Here is an 11,547-nt window from a genome sequence, read left to right as displayed (position 1 = left end):
GAATCTCCCTTCTCCTCAACTTCTTTCAGCCTTCCCCAACTCAACAACAGCTGGGTCAGCAGCTTCTGTCCATTGGTTGGATGCAAATAACTGCATCTGACTCTTTCAGCTGCTTGTTGGATTACTCGGAGGGCAGTCATGATAGATTCCTTTTCTTGAGCATTTCATAGCCTCTGTAATAGTGTCAGGCCCTGGGACCTCCCCTTGAGCAGGATCCCACTTTGGGCCTGTTGCTGGACCTTCTTCTCCCCAGGTTCCTCTCCATTTCCATCCCTGTAATTCTTTCAGACAGAAACAATTATGGGTCAGAGGTGTGACTATGGGATGGCAACCCCACAAATGTCCTTGTGGTATGGTGGGGCATCTTTTGGGTATATCCCCAAGAGTGGTATGGCTGGGTCTTTAGGTAGATTGATTTCCAATTTTCTGAGGAACCTCCAGATTGATTTTCAGGGTGGATGTACCAGTTTGCAATCCCACCAGCAATGGAGAAATGTTCCTCTCTCTCCTCACCAACATCTGCTGTCACCTGTGGTTCTGATTTGTGCAAGGTGAAATCTCAGGGTCATTTTGATGTGCATTTCTCTGATTACTAAGGACTGTGAGCATTAGATGTTTCTCAGCGATTTCAGATTCCTCAGTTGTGAATTCTCAGTTTAGTTCTATACCCCATATTTTTATTGGGTTGTTCAATTTTGTTGGTGATTAACTTCTTGAGTTCTTTATATACTTTGGATATTAGCTCTCTATGAGATGTGGGGTTAGTGAAGATTTTTTTCCCAATCATTAGGTTGCCGATTTGTGTTATTGACTATGTCCTTTGCCTTATAGAAGTTTTCCAGTTTTATGAGGTCCCATTTATCAGTTTTTTTATCTTAGCCTATGAAGGTCATTTGAAGTTCATAGGAAATTTCCCCCGTGACAATGAGTTCAAGGCTCTTTTCCACTTTCTCTTCTATTAAATTCAGTGTATCTGGTGTTATGTTGAGGTACTTTATCCACTTGAACTTGAGCTTTGTACAAGGTTACAGATATGGATCAATTTTCATTTTTTTACATAAAGACAAGCACCATTATTTGAAGATGCTTTGTTTTTTCCATTGTATATTTTTGACATCTTTGTCAAATATCAATTGACAGTAAGTGGGTGGTTTTATTTCTGAGTCTTCAATTCTATTCCATTGATCAACATGTCTGTCTCTGTACCAATACCCTGCAGTTTTTATCACTATTGCTCTGTAGTAAAGCTTGAGGTAGGGGATGGTGATTCCCCCAGGTATTTTTTTTTTTTTTTTTTTTGGTTTTTTGGTTTTTTGAGACAGGGTTTCTCTGTATAGCCCTGGTTGTCCTGGAACTCACTTTGTAGACCAGGCTGGCCTTGAACTCAGAAACCCACCTGCCTCTGCCTCCCAAGTGCTGGGATTAAAGGCATGCGCCACCACCACCTGGCTCCACCAGCTGTTCTTTTATTGTTCAGAATTATTTTCACTATTTTTGGGGTTTTTTGCCCTTCCAGATGAATTTCAGAATTGCTCTTTCCATGTCTTTGAAGAATTGTTTTGGGATTTTGATGAGGATTGCATTGAATCTGTAGATTGCCTTTGGTAGGATGGCCATTTTTACTATATTAATTCTGCCAATCCATGAGCATGGGGGATCTCTCCATTTTCTGAGATCTTTGATTTCTTTCTTGAGGAACTTGAAGTTATACAGGTCTTTCACTTGTTTGGTTAGAGTTATCCCAAGATATTTTATACAATTTGTGGCTATTGTGAAGGGAATTGCTTCCCCAATTTCTTTCTCAGCCAGTTTACCCTTTGTATACAGGGAGGCTACTGATTTATTTGAGTTAATTTTATATCCAGCTACTTTGCTAAAGTTGCTTACCAGCTGGAGTTCTCTGGTAGAAATTTTGGGGTTGTTTATTTATACTGTCATATCATCTGCAAATAGTCATACCTTTATTTTTTCTTCACCAGTTTGTTTCCCCTTGATCTCTTTTTGTTGTCTTATTGTTCTAGCTCATACTCTGAGTACTATGTTGAATATGGGGAGAGTGGTCATGTTTGTCTTCTCCCTGATTTCAGTGGGATTGCTTCAAGTATGTCTCCGTGTAATTTGATATTGGCTATTGGTTTGCAGTAAATTGCTTTTATTATGTTTAGGTATGGGCCTTCCTGATCAATCCAATACTTTTAACATGAAGGGGTGTTGTATTTTGTCAAATGCTTTTTCTCCATCTAAGATGATCATGTGATTTTTTTCTTTGAGTTTGTTTATATAGTGGATTATGTTAATGGATTTTCATATATGAAACCAACCTTGCATCCCTTGGATGAAGCCTACTTGAACAAGCTGAATGATGGTTTTGATGTGTTCTTGGATTCGGTTTGCAAGAATTTTATTATTTTTGCATTGATATTCATAAGCGAGATTGGTCTGAAGTTCTCTTCTTTTGGTTGGGTCCTTATATGGTTTAGGTATCAGAATAATTGTGGCTTCATAGAATGAGTTAGGTAGTATTTCTTCTGTTTCTATTTTATGAAATAGTTTGTGGAAAATTGGTATCAAGGTTTTCTTTGAAGGTCTGGTAGAATTCTGCACTAAATCCATCTTACCCTGGGCTTTTTTGTTTGGGAGGATTTTAATAACTTCTATTTCCTTGTCTGATATTGGCCTGTTTAGATAGTTTACCTGCTCTTGATTTAACTTTGGTATATAGCATCTGTCTAGAAAACTATCCATTTCATCTAGATTTTCCAGTTTTGTAGAGTATAGAATTTTATAGTAGAATCTGATGATTTTTTTCAATTTCCTGTGTTTCTGTTGCTATGTCTCCCTTTTCATTTCTAATTTTATTAATTTGGATACTGCCTGTTGGCTCTTTAGTTAGTTTGGCTAAGGGTTTATATATCTTGTTGACTCTTTCAAAGACCAGCTTTTGGTTTTGCTAATACTTTGTATTGTTTTCTTTGATTCTATTTGGTTAAATTCCACCCTGAGTTTGACTGTTTCCTGCATTCTACTCCTCTTGGGTTCTTTTGCTTTTTTTGTTCTATTGCTCTCAGATGTGCTGTTAAAGTTTTTAGTGTGAGATCTCTCTGGTTTCTTTACCAGGGCACTTAGTGCTATGAACTTTCCTCTTAGCACTGTTTACATTGTGTCCCATAGGTTTTGGTATGATGTGTCAAAATTTTCATTAAATTCCAGGAAGTCTTTAATTTCTTTCTTTATTTTTTCTCAGACCCAGTTATCACTGAGTAAAGAGTTGTTCAGTTTCTACATGTATGTGGGCTTTCTGTAGTTTTTGCTGTTATTGAAGACCAGCCTTTGTCCATGGTGGTCTGGTAGGATGCATGGTATTATTTCATTATTCTTGTATCTGTTGAGGGTTGTTTTGTGACCAAATATATGTTTGATTTTGGACAAGGTACCATGAGGTGCTGAGAAGAAGGTGTATTCTCTTCTTTTAGGGTAAAATGTTCTGTAAGTATCTGTTAAATCCAGTTGGTTCATAACCTCTCTTAGCTTCACTATGTCTCTGTTTAGTTTCTTTTTCAATGACCTGACCATTGGTGAGAGTGGGATGTTAAAATCTCCTATTATTATTGTGTGGGGTTCAATGTGAGTTTTGAGTTTTAGTAAAGTTTCTTTTATGAATTTCGGTGCTCTTGCATTTGGTGCATAGATGTTCAGAATTGTGACTTTCTCTTGTGGATTTTCCCCTTGATGAATATGAAGTATCCTTCTTCATCATGCTTGATACCTTTTGGTTGAAAGTCTATTTTATTGGATATTAGGATGGCAATTCCTGCTTATTTTCTTGGACCATTTGCTTGGAAGAAGCTTTTCCATCCTTTTAGTCTGAGATAGTGCCTGTCTTTGCTGTTGAGGTATGTTTCTTATATGCAGCTAAGTGCTCGATCTTCTTTGTGTATACAGTCTATTAGCTCATGTCTTTTTATAGGTGAGTTGAGTCTATTAAGATTGAGAGATATTAAACAGAGATGACTATTGGTTCTGACATATTTGTTTTCTGTAGGTGGTTTTATGTGCTTGTGGCTCTCTGATTTTGACTTTGTTGTGAGATACTTAATATTTTGTCTTTTCTTTGGTGCAGGTATTTTCCTTGTGTTGGAGTTTTCCTTCCAGGACCCTCTATAAGGCTGGGTTAGTCGATAGATACTGTTTGAATTTGGTTTTGTCCGGGAATATTTTGTTTTCTCCATCTATGTTGATTGAGAGTTTTTCTGGGTATAGTAGCCTGGGCTGGCATTTGTGTTCTCTTAGGGTCTGCATGACAGCTGCCCAGTATCTTCTGGATTTCATAGTCTCTATTGAGAAGTCTGTTGTAATTCTGATATGTCTACCTTTGTTCATTATTTGGCTTTTTTTCCTTGCATCTTTTAATATTCTTTCTTTGCTCTTTGCATTTAGGATTTTGATAATTATGTGACAAGAAGATTTTCTTTTCTGGTCCCATTTATTTGGTGTTCTATATGCTTCTTGTACCTTTATGTCCATCTCTTTCTTTAGGTTGGGGAAGTTTTCTTCTACGATTTTGTTGAAGACATTTTCAGGTGCTTTGAGTTGGGAATCTTCATTCTCTTCTATTCTGATTATTCTTAGATTTGGTGTTTTCATTGTGTCCTGAATATATTCTGTTGGTAGTACATCTGTGATTTCTGACCTCTTTCCTAGGTTTTCCATTTCCAGTTTTGCCTCCATGTGTTTTCTTTATTGTTTCTACTTCCACTTTTAGGTCTTGGATGTCTTTATTCAACTCCTTTACCTGTTTACCTGTGTATTCCTGTATTTCTTTCAGTGAGTTAATGATATCTTTCTTAAAGGACTCTATTATCTTCATGAGATAGGATTTTAGGACAGATCCCTAATTTTCTGGTGTGTTGGTGTATTCAAGGCTTGCTGTGGTGGGAGAACTGGGTTCTGATGATGTCCATACATTTTGGCTTCTGTTGCTTATGGTCGTATGCTTGTCTTTTGCCATCTGAATATTCCTGGTGTTTGTTGATCTGGGTGACTGTATGGAGTCTGCCTCTTTTTTCCCTGGGTTGCTTCAGGTATTCTGGTAGATTTGCAGCCCTGGCTGTATCAAACCACCTGTGGGACCTTCCAACTGGGGACTTATCACAAGAGCAGAGAAGCTGCTGATCTGTTGTCCTAACTGTAGTAGATCTCCCAGGAGGCCTTCTCTGAGAGCAGAGGGTCCTCAACTTCTCAACTGCTCTGAGTTCAGTGGGTTCAACTGCTCTGAGTGCAGTGGACCTTCAACTGCTCTAAGCGCAACAGACCTCTGGGATGTATCAGGATATTGAGTCTTCAGGGGAACAGACCAACTAGGGGTCTGCCCCAGCAGCAAGGACCATGCAGAAGGGGTAGGAGGGATGGAAGCAAGAGGAGTGGTATTTGGGAGGGCTGGGGTTTTGGTGGGTGATGGGGTCCTGAGTCCACCAGGCTCCCAGCAGCAGCACCAGTTCAGGGTAGGGATGGGGGTGTTCTTACCAACTGCTCTAAGTGCAGCGGGTCCTCTGGGGTGTATTGGGATATAGAGTCTTCAGGGGAGAAGACCAACTAGGGGTCTGCCTTTTCTACTAATATTTAATTCAGTTTTAACATGTATCTATGAATAATTACCAAAAATAAATATTAATAGTAAAAGACAAGGAGCCTTTAAAAATTTAAGGTGAAAAGCCTACTTTTCTCTGATGACTTAAAAATGTGAATTTAATCTCTAACAAGCAGGAATTACTGGTCGTGGACTCGGAGATATGAATGTCAGCTATAAACATAGCATTCAGATGCTTTAAAGGTTGCAATAGAGGAGATGAAGCAGAAGAGGGACTTACTACTGTTTCCCAACTATCAGGAATGAAACGGTGGCAAAAAGAGACATTTCTGCAGTGAAGCTGCCCCACCCTCCTCAGGAAGAGGAAACCACCTTAGTCCAGGTCTAAGTGAGAATCCTGTCAGGAACCAATTTGCACAAAAGCACTAAGGAATGAAAGGCAAGAAGCATTTGGAAAGATTTAAATAGAAGCTGAAGCCCGATGGGCTGCAAAGTGTGTGTAAGCGAAGGTCAGTGCCAACCTACCCAACAAAGCAGGGCAGAACCAATGATGGGCAGATTTTCTGGTTTCCTTTCTTCTCTTTCTTCCTTATCTCCTTCTTTCCCTCCCTCCCTCCCCATGTCCCTCTTTCCTCCTTTCTCTTCCTTTCTTTTCCTTTTTTTGTTTTATATTTTATATTCTTGAATCAGGGTCTCTTTCTTTATGTAGCCCAGGGTGGCCTGAAAAATCACCATGTAGTTCAGGTTAACCTCAAACTAATGGCAAAAACTCTACCTCCTCTTCCCAGTGGCTGGGGTTATAGACAGGACCCACTGTGCCTGGCATCACAGGAATGTCTGCCTCAAGATAGCACAAAGGTTGGTGGTGGGAATGGGCATTGTGGGAGATGGGACTGTGACTTGTACAGTCACACTTTCTCCACTGAGGACAAGTGTGCTGACTGGGTCTTAGGACTGATGGCTATGCTCTTCAACACTCCCTGACTGAAAGGACTAATTTGGGTCTCACAGTTAAGTATAGGATGTCTGGTTTCTTGGAGGATCAGCTGTGACAGCTGGAGTTGACTGAGATGCCCCAGGTCCCAGCCAGCAGAGCCTCTCTGTGTGGGGTCCTAATCTCTGGAATTTCAACCATATGTTTTGACAGAGACCATTTGTTTTCTTTATAAACTGGTTTGCAGTGTATCTAGAGATAAAGACTGATCTTGTGTGCCACGGGGTCCCACAGCTGGGTACAGACCTGGAAACTAGGGTTTAGGCTGGTCCTAGGGGACACAAAGGAGTGTCTGAATATATAACTGTTTCCCAGCTTTGCTTTGTCCAACCGTGACTGCAGATCTGTACAGCTCCAGGAAAAACACGTGACTTCTGCAAAACACAAATGATGTTAATAGGGAGCAAATTTAACTCAGTTATAGTCACAGGACCATTTTTCGTGTCAAGCATCATGTTAAACATTTTAGAAACATGAGCTCATGCTTTCCTCAAAGCAATCCCTTGAGGTAAAAATTGCTATTCCTAGTTTACAGCTAAGAAAGCTCTGGTAGTCAGATTGGGGGGGCTTCTCAAGCTCCACCCACAGTCCTCTTCTTGGGGAGCCAAGTTTTGCATCTGGATCTGACTAGCACCAAAACCAATGGTCTAAAACGAGGATGTTTTTATACATGGACAGTACACTTTATAAGGAGTCATTCAGGAGTTCCTCATTACAACTTACATGCTGTGAAGTCTGTGTTGTCAGTGTCACATGGCTTCTATAACCCAAAACTGATAACTTATAATAGCATTTTCTACCAGTACTTTTGTGAAAACCAGCTAATTATTTCATGTATATGAGAGTCATTAATATTAGATCCTGTATACCACTTGATTGCTATTTTGATTGTTTTTCAAAGCTTTAGTTTTCTCAGAAAGATTATAACACCTTTCTATCAGAATTCCCAATAATCTTGGGAGAGGTTAGGCAAGCTGGAAGGCACTTTATAAACTGTAAAGTGTTGTACAAATGAGGTAATGTTTAAGCGATCCCCTTATAATTCTAATACACTGTGAGGGATTATAGTAGCTTCAGCCAGTTCCTGTGAGGCTAGTAACATGTATTACTATTTAATATTGTTTAGCTTTTATTAGCTTCCTTTGACAGCTATGGCATATATTTTCCAAGTAACTTGGCACAGACTTTCTCCTAGGCGTCACTCCCCCTCATACCCTGGTGCCACTACAGAAAGAGATGACATCACTGTGAAAGCAGCAGCAGCAGCAGCAGCATACTCTTTGGATGACCTGCTGAAGCCAGAGCCTCGTGCCTTGCATATCCTCAGATCTGCACATGCATTAAAGCTATGAAAGCGGTTCTGTGAGGGAGACAAATACAAACACATGAGCTCACTTCTTCCAGAGGCTAACAGGATGTAGACACTTGGAAGAAAATAGCCTAAATGTCTTCTTGGAAAATTTTGTCTCTGAGCACAGAACACATTATAAAATTTTCCAAATCTCTCCTACATACAGTACATCAAACAGTGTGCCTTTTTACTCTACTTTCTCTCTCCCCATTTCTTAAGTTGGGGTAAAGAAGAAAAAGCTGTGAACAGTTTTGGGACACTAATGATATCTTCTCTGCTGAAAGAGGAGCATAATAGAGCTTGAAAGCTGGGCCCCATGCCTACTTACTTGACTGGGTCAACAGTTCAGTTTTTAATCCACCTTCATCTGACAAGAAGGGTGTATGACACTCCATTAAAATGCACCGAAATTGTGGAAACCTGGCTCAGTTAATTCTACAAATTATTATTACATAACAAAAGAACTCCATCTACAAATGTCTCACACACACATAGATGACTATGTGTGTGTGTGTTTGTGTGTGTGTGTGTGTGTGTGTGTGTGTGTGTGTGTATACTTTGTCCTGTAGTTCTTCATTGCAGCACATAAGAACTAAAGAACACTATACTGGGAAGGAATTTTTAAGTCTCAAAGCCCACATTCAAGAAACAAATCTCTCTCTCTCTCTCTCTCTCTCTCTCTCTCTCTCTCTCTCTCTCTCTCTCTCTCTCTCTCATACACACACATACACATGCACAGGCACACACACATAAACACACACACACTCACGAATACACAAACACACACTATTTTTCCCTTATTGCAGTGGTAAACTATTTCTTGCAATGTTTCATTATAGGATTTGGTTATTTGGTTACTGGGTCTATATTAAATTAATCCATTAAATGTTCTCAGAGAATCAGATGTGACAGATGGAGTAGGCTTAGATGACCCAGATCCCCCAGAAGAACTGGGAAACCATTTACTCGCATCATGTTCTCTTGGTAATTTATTATGGCCTTTAGGCTGTAATTATTCATTTCACATCTTTTCTTTGAACCATGTCCATGCCTGACTGCATATAAAGATCATATGTGCATAAAAATGTCCAGACTCCATTCTCTGAAATCCTGGCTTAATTGGAATGCAGTCTAAGCAGTTTTAAAAAGTTATTCAGAACCTGCCTTGGTAGAGTTGGACTGAAATAGTAGTTACATGAGGCTGAACCAGGAAGATCAGAGGCTTAATGCCTGCTATGGCAATATGGTGAGACCCTGTCTCAAAAAGCAGAATAAAAAGAAAATTGGGATTTAGCAAAATGGACAACCAATTACCTATCATGTATTCAGTTCTGGGTTTAATCTCCAGATCTTCAAACAGCTGCACAAGTATATTTAGGTGATTCTTCTAGGCACTCAGTGTTGGGAAATCATCTAGGATAGAGATTAAAACTGCATTTGAAGATTAAACATGGTGACTCTTGTTAACTGAGGTCCACATATAGGATGGTATAGAGGAGAGAGTACCTGTAGTAGCTGGCAGAGTGTGGGTAAACAAATCTCCAGAGTCCATCACAATGCCACTGGTATGGTCAGAGGCAGAGAGCAGCAACACTTCCTGGAAAGCTACACACACAGCTAGCATTTTCAAGGTTTCTGGCATGGTCAGCTCATAAGGCCCAGTGAGCAGCAACAGGTACTTCTTTAGAACCATGTACAAACCATTGTAGGTGTCATACCAGATCTTCTCCATGTTGTCTAAGTTGGTGACAGGACCATATTTGATAAGGTATATCGGGGCAGGAAGCCCCCTTGCTCTGAGATTCATCATCAACATCACCCATGTAGGAGTCCTTTTGGCTCAGACCCGCTACCATACCATGGTGTCATAGAGTTGGCTCACTTTAGAGGAAAAAATAGGCCAGGAGCAACACTACTGCTGAGGCTGACTTTGCACATGTCAAAATTTCACTGAGAAGAAGTGTATTGACATAGCCATCCAGGTCGTGGTAGAGGGTATGGATGGCCACCGAGGAGACCTGTGTAGACATGTATGGATGCAGACTGGATCATTTTGACCAACTTTGATGCAGTATGCAAATGAGATTCATATAATCATTAATTTCTGAGAAGTGCTGAGCTTTGATCACAATTCTTGAACTTTCTTGATTCCTTTACATTCTTAAATATCACGGAAAACCCAATGCACTCATTGTGTATGTGGGGGTGCACCTGATTTGCATATTATAAATGAATTGGGAGATTTTGGAATCATTTATTTATTCATTTGCTATTTATTTAGTAAATATTACAAAGGTGGCATAGTAATACATTTTAATAGATTAATTTTATGTATGGTTTGATAGCAAAAGATGGGTTCTCACAGTTACCACTGAGTTTAATCATTTACATTAACAAACATCACACCCACTTTGAGACTCTGAAAACTCTGCTCTCATAACATAATGAAAGGGGAAAAAGCAGGTTATACCATTAATGTGAAATCCCTTTAATCCCTCATGCTCAGGGAGGTTGCTGGTCTTGATCTTCAAGATGCTGGGAGGCAGAGCAGCGGCCTTCTACATCCTATATGAGATCCCTGGGTACTGGTGATGCCACCAGCCAGCACAATGTTTGCCAAGGGGTATTAGAATATGATCATATCTAAGAGCTAAGGGTCTCTGTAGTATACTATTATGCTTTCATTCTAGACAGAAGTGGGAGACTATATAATTTTCTACAAAAAAAGGCCAATATCATCTCTCCTCAGAAAACATGTTCTACTTCACTGAGTAGGGTGTGGGAGGGAATTGAAACAGCTCCTGCTTGATGATGCCTGTTTCCTACCAGCATACTCCCACATGCATGCAGATACATACAGGATACTCCCAGGAGTCCTAAAGACTAGTGCAGAGAAGAATAACATTCCAAATGTTTGCTCATCTCTCAATAGAAAACAGCTTTCTCGGCCTCAGTACTCCACATGTTTTGCCTTTAATAATTCTTTGCTAAAGGGAGATGCCCTATGCATTATGGACTGATAAATAATTTCTAAATCTCAGTAACTGGATACCAATCTACTTCTGCAGTGGGAACAAACAAACAAACAAACAGAATAAAACATACAAAACCATGTAAATGTCACCCACAGTCTCCTGTACTTGGCCGAGAATCAGTGTCATAGACTTAAGGGGAAATGAGTATGGTTCCATAACAAGACGATTTATTACTGTTGCAAGACTACAAATGACATTGATGCTAAGATTGCAATGATGGATAGGACATAGCAAAAGAGCATAAGTGGAGAGGGGATGTGTTATAGTCTGTTGCCTGGTTTAGGCACCGCTTGAGCTATTGTATAGATGTGGTTCCTTTGGTTAAAACAGGAAAGAAAAGGGAAGGGCAATTCTGTAAAGAGACAATGAATTTAGATCAGTGTAGAAGAGTTTTGAAGTATTCAAGAGACAGCTGAATGGCAGGAACAGAGAAAGCATAAGCAGATGAAGGGCTGTACTAGACTATAAGCCTGAATCTTTGTTGTATATAGCTGAGAAAAAGACATAAAACCATATCTCAAAAAGGGGTAAGGATGATTTTCATTGATTCACTCTGTTCTAAGTTCTTCTAAAATACCAA

Source organism: Mus caroli, unplaced genomic scaffold (assembly GCF_978045245.1).
Source record: "Mus caroli unplaced genomic scaffold, Mus_caroli_1 scaffold_17, whole genome shotgun sequence".
Classification (NCBI taxonomy): Eukaryota; Metazoa; Chordata; class Mammalia; order Rodentia; family Muridae; genus Mus; species Mus caroli.
The sequence above is the reverse complement of the archived record's forward strand: the minus strand, read 5'-3'. Positions refer to the sequence as shown.